The sequence below is a fragment of the Scylla paramamosain genome, chromosome 17 (genome assembly GCF_035594125.1).
Source record: "Scylla paramamosain isolate STU-SP2022 chromosome 17, ASM3559412v1, whole genome shotgun sequence".
Taxonomy (NCBI): Eukaryota; Metazoa; Arthropoda; class Malacostraca; order Decapoda; family Portunidae; genus Scylla; species Scylla paramamosain.
The window spans coordinates 8,361,318-8,370,000 of NC_087167.1; the positions used below are offsets into that span (position 1 = coordinate 8,361,318).

Sequence of the window (8,683 nt, forward strand, 5' to 3'; positions counted from 1 at the left end):
TCACATTTTCTCTCCGCCATTGAGAGCCACGCCCGCCTGGTAAGGGAGAGAGGGAGGGAGGGAGGGAGGGAGAGATGGAAGAGTCTGATACACCGTGATTAAAAGCGGAGTGGCGGGAAATGCAGCTGCGGGAGGGGAGGGGAGGAAGGGAATGACTGGAGAGTGACTTGCGTGTGTTGGGTAAGGGAGGATGTTCGTGGGGAGAGAAAGAGAGAGAGAGAGAGAGGGCGAGAGACAGAGAGGTGAGGGGGGGTAAAGAGAAGGGTTAAGTAAGGAAGAGAAGAAGAGGAGTAAAGGGTAGGATTAAGTTTGTGGAACGTGGAGGCAAAGGAGAGAAGAGAGAGAGAGAAAAAGGTTGTAGAAGGAAGGGTTAAGTATCTTGGGAGCAGAGACAAAGAACGGGAGATAGAGAGGAAGGGGAGTAGTGGGAAGGGTTAAAGAAAAGAAAGGAGAAAAAAGGAAAAGATTAAAGAGAATGTGATGATTAACTTAATGAAAATATGAGATAGTTATGTTATGTGTTGAACCTGGAGGAGGAAGAGGAGGAGGAGGAAGGAAAGAAAGGTGAGGGGGGGAAGAAGGGTGAAGGTGTATTTCTCATTAACCTGTGATTTCCCTGACTTACACCTGTTCTGACTGACGCGCGGAGGGAGAAAAGCGGAAAAGATGAGGTGTTGATTGCAAGAGAGAGAGGAGAGAAGAGAGAGAGAGGAGAGAGAGATGAGAGAGAGAGAGAGAGAGAGAGAGAGAATATAGTTAGCGAGGAGAAATATTCGTCTTCACTATCCAACATCTCTTACTTGCCATACACTGTGTAGCGTTGCAGACTCACAAGGACCAACAAATATCCTTCACTGTTTGGTCTTCCTTTATGTTCCCTTGGGTTGGAGGAGCGTTAGGAAGGACGGGGAAGTATAACGGGAAATCGTGCCCTTCTCGTAATTGCGGCTATAAGACCAGCGCGCACAGACAGCCTCCCTCACAGGAAGGGAAGAATATCGCCCTCTCCACCCATCCCTCTCCCCGCGCCACCCAACACCAGACGCTCCCCTCCCTGCCGATGGTCACAGGGAGTCACAGGTCATGCAGGCAGAGTGACGTGTTGAGTGCCTCCAGCTGTTCATGTATCGCAGCCCAGTCTACCTTGCTATCCGTGTCGGAGCGAGAGAGCAGCAGCACCCTCCCCGCAAAGCCATGTTTGCTGGCGCGCTGAATTACTGCTCCTCTCGATTCAACTACTCTCTATGACAACCTTGCGGAAGAAAAGACTATAAAAAGCTTCTTGAACTAAACTGTCCCTCTTGGAACTTTTTTTTTCACCTTTCCTGACCGACATTCAGTGGACATTATTTTCTCTTATATTCTTGTCCTCCCTGTTTTGTATAGAGAGAAAAAACTAACTTGCAAGGTAATGTATAACAGTGATAGCACCTGGAGGAGCTGTCACCTGGCCGCTGCCGTGACGCCTTGTCCAGGTGAGGAGAGACAAGAGCCATCACAACCATCAATTCCTCCTCAATAACCTCAGATTTACTCAGACGTCTCGCCAGCTCTTCCCAATTACTTTAAACAGACCTCTAGTGGATATTATTGATGTTTTCAAGAATACTTCCGCAATTCTAGTGGTAGTTTAACGAGAATTCTGTTCCACTAATGGGGAAAAACCACGAGAATCTGACTAATTTTCTTTATAGTCTTCGGAAATAATTTTAATGAGAGAGCAGAGCGTAAAAGAATACGACTTACTTAATGACAGTGAAGCGAATGAGGACGAAATTCAACACCGGAACAGTCGTACACAGAAACAGGAAAAAAATTGTATCAGAAAATTATATATAAAAAAAAACATTATTTTGAATATAGAAAAATGAAAATGAAGGAAGTAAATAAGACAGATGACAGTAAGAAACACACGAGGAAGTGGCGCTGCAAAGACAATCCCAGGCCACTCACCTGAGCTGGCCGCACCGCCGAGACCAGGGTGGAGTGCCGGTGATAAGCCTCGTGTGGTGGTACATAGGCCTATCCCTGCTGCTCATAGGCCTCACCACGACATGTATCTGTGTTTGCTCTCACAGCCTCCGGGGACTCACGCAACAGCAGCATAGTGCCGTGGTCACACACACACACACACACACACACACACACACACACACACACACACACACACACACACACACACACACACACACACACACACACACACGCACAGCAAACTAACACCAGTGCAATACTAGACTCGAATACGAATGAGTAGAAAAAGAAGCACGTAATCAAACTTGCACGTAATGAAGTCAAGTGACTCCCGCTGGCCACGCTTGATGAGGGAGGCAGGCCACGAGCCGCCGTGTGACCAGCGCAATCAGAGGCGAGTCTGGCGGTGCCGTCGCAAGTTTAGTCTGGCCAAGCACCAGGGTCAGTGGAGGACGGAGCCGATGTCCCTGCTGGCCACGAAGCGCTTCACTCTCTCCGCATCGTGCCAGGAGTCGTTGGCGCTGCCCGGCACGCCCGTAGTACTGCAGCAGGATTTTGAGAGGGCGCAGCGTGGCCAGACTCTCCCTCAGCGTCTTGTGCTTCATGAGGCGCGGGTCGTCGTCCTCTCAGGCCGGCCACCCGTGCTCCTGAAGCACCGCCGCCACGCCCAGCCGCGAGGTGAGGCCGTCCCGCAGCTCCGTCAGTTCCCTCCTGATGGCTGGATCCTTGGGCTCGCGGCTGCCATTTTCCCCGCGGTACCTGTCTCCGAGCAGGGTCCCACTCGGCGTCGCCCTTGGACCACACTTGCACCAGCCTCAGGTCAGGGATAAAGGGCGTGACTGTCGCCGGCGCCACGTACACCAGGAGGGGGAGCTGCTGCCCGGCGCGGAACACGGCGAACACGCGATCTTTACGAAACACGCTGAAGAAGGTCCACGCGTCATTACGAAGCCGCACAACCTCCCGCGCCACCACGTCCACGTTGACCCCGCCCGGGCCACTCACCTCTAGCATCGCCTCCCCTGCGTCCCCCGGGCCTACCGTATCCCGCGTCCCTGCTTTCTTTACCTCCTCCGGCGTCCACTCCCGCTGCAGGTGGAGGGTGATGGACGCCTCCTCCTTGGCCTGCCCTTGGAACCTAACCATGACGTGGGAGTTTGCCTTCACACCGAGGAGGGAGAGGGCACACTCCCACGTGGGCAGCAGGTACTTAGGGGAGGAGCTGTTGTGGGTGAGGACCAGCGTGGGAGGCAGCATGTGGCGGATCGCTTCCTCCTTCTCTTCCTTAGTCTTATTTCTGGCCTGGGTGTGAGTGTGGCCCCTCGCATCTCTTCCCTTGGTGACGTTCCTGCCTTCGCTCTCCCTGGTTGCTTCTCGGTCTCCAAGTTGTGTCTCATTTGCGGCTTTGTTCACACTCTTGTCTCCTGGTCGTGTTGTTTTCTCATCTTCAGTTTTGTTTCCTTCTTTCCTCTCGTCGGTTACTCCTCCCGCCATCTTCGACTTTTCTTCTTCATTCTCTTTCTTATCTTCGTTTTCCTTTTTTCCTACACCGCTTAGTATTCTTTCACTTCCTCTCTGCCTTTGCTCAGCTTCCTTTTGCGTCTTTTCGTTCATTTTTCTTTCCTTCTCCTTTTTCTTAATCTCCCGCTTCACATCCTCCCACGTTCTGTTAGCGACACTTACATTGAGTCCCTTCAGCATGTCCCTCCTCAGCCGCTCACCCGTTTTCTCTTTCCCCTCCACCTTCTCAGCCTCCTTCAGAAACTCGAACGTGGCCTTACCTATATTTTCCTGCATTTTCTTCCGTTTCTTCCTCTTCTCTTCCTTTCCTTCTCTGTTCTCCGTTCCATCCACATTCTCGTCTCCTATCCAGTTCTTCAAGTTCCTTTCAGAATTGTACTTTCTTGGTTTTATTTTCGAGTTTTCTTTTTCTTTGTACTCTTCATTTCTTCTCTTGGTTTTCTCTGTTGCCTGGAGTCTCTGTTCTCTAAGGAGGTGGGCGAGGTCTTTTCTTAGCACCATACTTTGACTTTGACTGAGTTTCCGTTCCTCTTTCTTGTTCTTGTTCTTCTTCTTCTTCTTCGTCTCGTTTTCTTCTCTCCTACCCAGCATTTTATTATCATCCTTCCCTCCCATTCCGAATTTTACAATCTCGTTTTCTTCTCTCTCCCTTTCTGTCTTGTTTTCCGCCTGTTTTTCCTTCCTCTTTATCTGCTTCTCCAATTCCCTCTTCATTTTCTTCAATATCATCACTTCCCTAACATTTTCATCTCTTTCTTTCTCGTTATTTGGTCTCTCATGTCTTTCATTCGTACTTCTGTCCATCGTTTCATTCCACCGTGTCTTATTCTCCTCCTTTCTTCCCCTGTTTCCTTCCTCCTTTGTTTCTGACGGACTGAAAAAATTAGAGTTTTCTCCCGTCCGCTTTCTCGTCATATTCCAAAGTTTATCGGGGGTTTTCTCCTTCGCCTCTTCGTTGTTGGATATATTAATCGAGTTGCTCTGCTTCCCTTTCACTCCTTGCATTGTCAGAAGTTTCTCGTCTGCATTCTTCTCCTTTCCTTTCTCCTTCAAAGCCCGCAAGAAGAAAACCGCAGCCTCTCCTCCTCTTCCTCCTCCTTCTTCCTTTTCGTCTCCTCTCCTATTCTCCTTATCCAATTTTTCCTTACTTGTCTCATTCTTGTTTGGAGTTTTCCCTGTTGTTGCTCCTTCTGTTTTTGATTTCTCATCTTCGTCTTTTGTTTTGTTCCCGTTTTTATCTTCTTCCTTTTCCCTCAGTTTTATTATCTTTCCTTCTTCCTTATTTGTTCCGTTTCCATATCCAGTTTTCCTTGCTATTCTTTCTGTTTTCATTTTCTCCTCTTCATCTTTCGTTTTGTTTCTTTTTTTCTCCTCTTCCATCTCTCCTTTCCCTCTCCTTTCCTCCTTGTTTGTCTCATTTGTTTCTCTTTCCGTTCTCTCAGTTACTTTTTCTGTTTTCTTATTCTCTTCTACGCCTTTTGTGTCACTCCCGTTTTCCTCTTCCTCCGATATTCTCAGATTTTTCTTATTCTTGTTTTCTTTTTTGTCCATTACTATTGTTTTAATGTCCTCTACATCTACCGTTCTGCTTCCATTTTTCTCGTCTTCCTTTTCCTTCTTCGTTGTATTCTTCTCTTCTACATCTTCTCCCTCTTCTTTCTTATCTAAATCGTGTGTCATTTTCTCTTGTGCCTTAAATCTCTCTTCTTTCTCTTCTCTGCCTAATGATTTCCCCTCCTTTCTTATCACACCTTTTCTTTTCTCTTCTTTATCTATTCCATCTTCCTTTTCCTCTTTCTCATCTCTTACCTTTTCATTTTCTGTCTTTTCCTCCTTTCTCTTTCGTTCCCTTTCTTCTTTTGTTTTAGATTTCAATGATACTGTTTCCGTCTCTTCTTTTTCCCTTCTTCCTCTTTCTAATTTTCTTCCTGGTAACTCGTCCCTTCTCTTCCTTTCTTCTCTTCTATCACTTGGTCTTTCCTTTTCATCCCCTGTTCCTCTTCGCACCCTGCCATCTTCTTTTTCTCTCCTTGGTCCCATTCTCAGTTCATTGTTTCTCTTTTCCTCCCTTCGTAATATCTGTCCGTTTCCGACCTTCGTTTCTGATGTTTCCCATTCCTTTGTTTGACTTGTTCCCTCTCCTTCTCTTTCGTTTCTCCTCATTTTCAGTTCCACTCCATTCACTCTCGCTTTCCTCTCATCGCTTCCATGCTCAGTTCGTTTCACTTTTTCTCCTCTCATTCCTGCATTGGTCACTATTTCTCCTTGTGCTCTCTCCCTCTCATCCACATTCGCACTCTCTCCATTTCCCCTGTGTATAAATTTATCCCCCGTGTCGTTTATTGGTGTTTTATTTAGTCTGTTTGTTTGGTCTTCCCTTGGTATTCCTCTGTCTCCCATTTCATCTCTCCATAATGTATCCTCCTTTCTCTCCTTCGCTGCCACATTTATTCTTTTCCCGTTGTCTCTCTCATGTATAAATGTATTTCTCCCCACGGGCATTTTGTTTACTGGCCATTTACTCATTCTCTCTTCCTTTATTCCCTCTCTCCATAAGTCATTTTCATTCGTCTCCATTTCTTCTCTTTCTTTGTCTCTATCTTGGTGTGTAAATCTACCTTCTTCTCTGTGTTCTCTTATTCTTTCTCCCATTTCCTTTGGTTCGTATTCCAGTCTCCTTATCCATCTTTTGTCCCCCGTTTCTCTTTCTTTCATTATTTCTGTCCCTTCTTTCATTCCTCCCAGCCTTCCCTCTGCGTTCCTCCTCGTTTCCCCCTCCCTACCAAACATTCCTCGTCTCTCCTCCTCCTCATTCGTAATTCTCCTCTTCGCCTCTTCTTCGTTTTTCTTCACGATCCTCCCCCATGCCATCTCCATTAGGTTATTCCTCCCTCCTCTCTCCTCTCTCCTCTTCCTTGTCCAGTTTTCATCACTTCTTTCTTTCCTCATGTCTTTCCATTCATTCTTCTCTTCGTCATCTATCACCCTTCCTTTACAGTATCGTCCGTTCTTGTGCCCTTGTCCGTGGCCTTCTAATCGATAGTTTTTTCTACGTACTTCTTCGCTCCACCTTCCTCCTGGGTCCGTGTGGGCTAAGGGTTCCGCTACTCGCGTGTTTGTCCCTGGCTGTGTGGAGGCCGCCGCAGCTGCCAGGACCGCAGAGACCAGAGCCGCTAAGGGGAGTCCGCGGAGAAACATTGGTCAACTTCTTCGTTTAGTGCGTGGCTGGAAAAGAAATTAGGTCGCGTCGACGGAGAGGAATGGAAAAAAAGTGGAAGGCGGAAAGATAATGGGAAGGATGGGGAAAGGTCGAAAAGAAGGGAAACGATAATAGTGTTTTTCGTTTTTCATTAGAGTACGGAAGGAAATGTAAGACTATACGTTCATAAGGGTGAGGTTGTGAGATACATGTGACAGGTATGTTAGACGAACACTTGGGGCTTGTACAGAGATACGAGTGTGTACAAAAACTCTAGCTTGTTTGTACCTGGGATGAGTCCGCCCTCCACGCACCCAGCTCGCTTCTTTACTGTAACAGGGAACTGAGTACTTGAATGTTTTAGCCAACACCTCTCACTAAGTTGACGTTGTCGTGTCTTCAAGTACCCTGCGTTCTGTGCGACACACCCAGCTCTGCAGACGCAACTGTTTTGGCTGCTACATCCAGCTACACTACATCCCTGCTACTACATTTTACCTCCTCCGTTTCTCGCACAATAATAGGTGTTAATAGTGATATGAGTGAGAATATAAGTGTCTAACAAGTATGGCAGGATGGGTAGGACTATGAGGGAGAAGAGGAGCAGGAGGAGAAAGAAGAGAAAGAGGAGGAAGAAGAAACTGATATCCATTTCCGTCGTTTTCCCTCGCCGGCGGTCAGATGTTTATCCTTTTTATCCCTCTCTCTCTTGTGTTGTTGTCATTGTTATTGCCGTAGCGGAAGATGTCTTTTCCATGTTATTGCTCCGAGGAATGACACTCGGGCCCCGGTGTGCGTCCACCCAGCCATTACCGAGCGGCGCGGCGGACTCAAAGCGGGGACAGACGGGCCAGGAATGCACTTGAAGGAGAACGCCCGCGTGGCCCCATAGATACGATGACCACCTGGCCGCCCCACCCCGCCTGCTGCCGAGCCGAAGGGTGGTGCCAGGCCAGCAGGATGCAGTGCGGCGAGATTGCACACGGCAACGGTAATTATTAAGGAAGTAAGGTAACATTATGGAAACACAGGCAGTCTATTGAAGCATGAACCCATAACTTATTTCCAGCATCAGATTTAGCGGTACTGACCGAAGTGAAAACTGCTGGTTGAAAAAAACAACAAACAATAAATCCAAGAAATCCCTTTCTTTGTCTCCTCTCAGTGGGTGTTGTATACACTATAATAGTGTAACTTAGCAGTGTGAAGGTTAAAGTACCGAGGTGAGTCAGGAAAGATTAATATCGCCGGTAAGACTGGTTGGATTCCTCTCCCTTCAGTGTAACCTAACCTAACTTAACGTAACCATAAGTATTATCTGCGGCAGCTAAGCATCACCAATGTGGCGGTAATGCGTCACTGATCTCTTGAGGAAAAATTACCTTCATTAGCAATGAGCGCAGCAGCATCGCCTCGGACAGGACAGCCACTCGTCGTGATGGCCTCTCAGTGGTGGCGTCGCTCTAAACCTCCTCTTGTGGTCCCCATGTATAAGCCGACACATGGCAGGGGATCACCAGGATATGCTGCCGTCCCTGCGTCCTCAACAAGACTGTCACACCAATCCGGGAAGTCTGAGCGGGATTTGCCAACAATTGTATTCCTGCCCGGCGCTGCTCACTCCTCTGGCCGTAAAAAGGCTGTCGTCACCAGGACCTGCTTTGCCTCGGCCGGGCGGAGAGTGAGACTAACAGAAAATAAAATTGTGAACCGGAAAATTTTGACGTTAAGCCTCAGAGTGTTAACAGATTTGTGAGGAGAGAAGACAATGATGGAAACAGTGCACACGCGTTTTTAACAGTTACGCGAGAAGACAAACATTTCTCAACATTTTGTGCTCTAACTGAACTACATTTTATTAGACTGTCGAGGAAGTTATCAGGATTTTCACTCGTGTTTCTGACTCTAATGATAAAGTAACAAATATTCTGCATCACCTATGGAAGAGATGCTCGTGGGAATCAGACTAACCAACTCGGTGGCCTTTGA

At 47.6% G+C, this 8,683-nt stretch overlaps 1 protein-coding gene across 1 annotated transcript in view; it reads left to right on the forward strand.

The window, feature by feature from the left end:
* The window catches only part of LOC135108603 (uncharacterized), a 171,230-nt gene that overhangs the window by 58,826 nt on the left and 103,721 nt on the right, over nucleotides 1–8,683 (forward strand).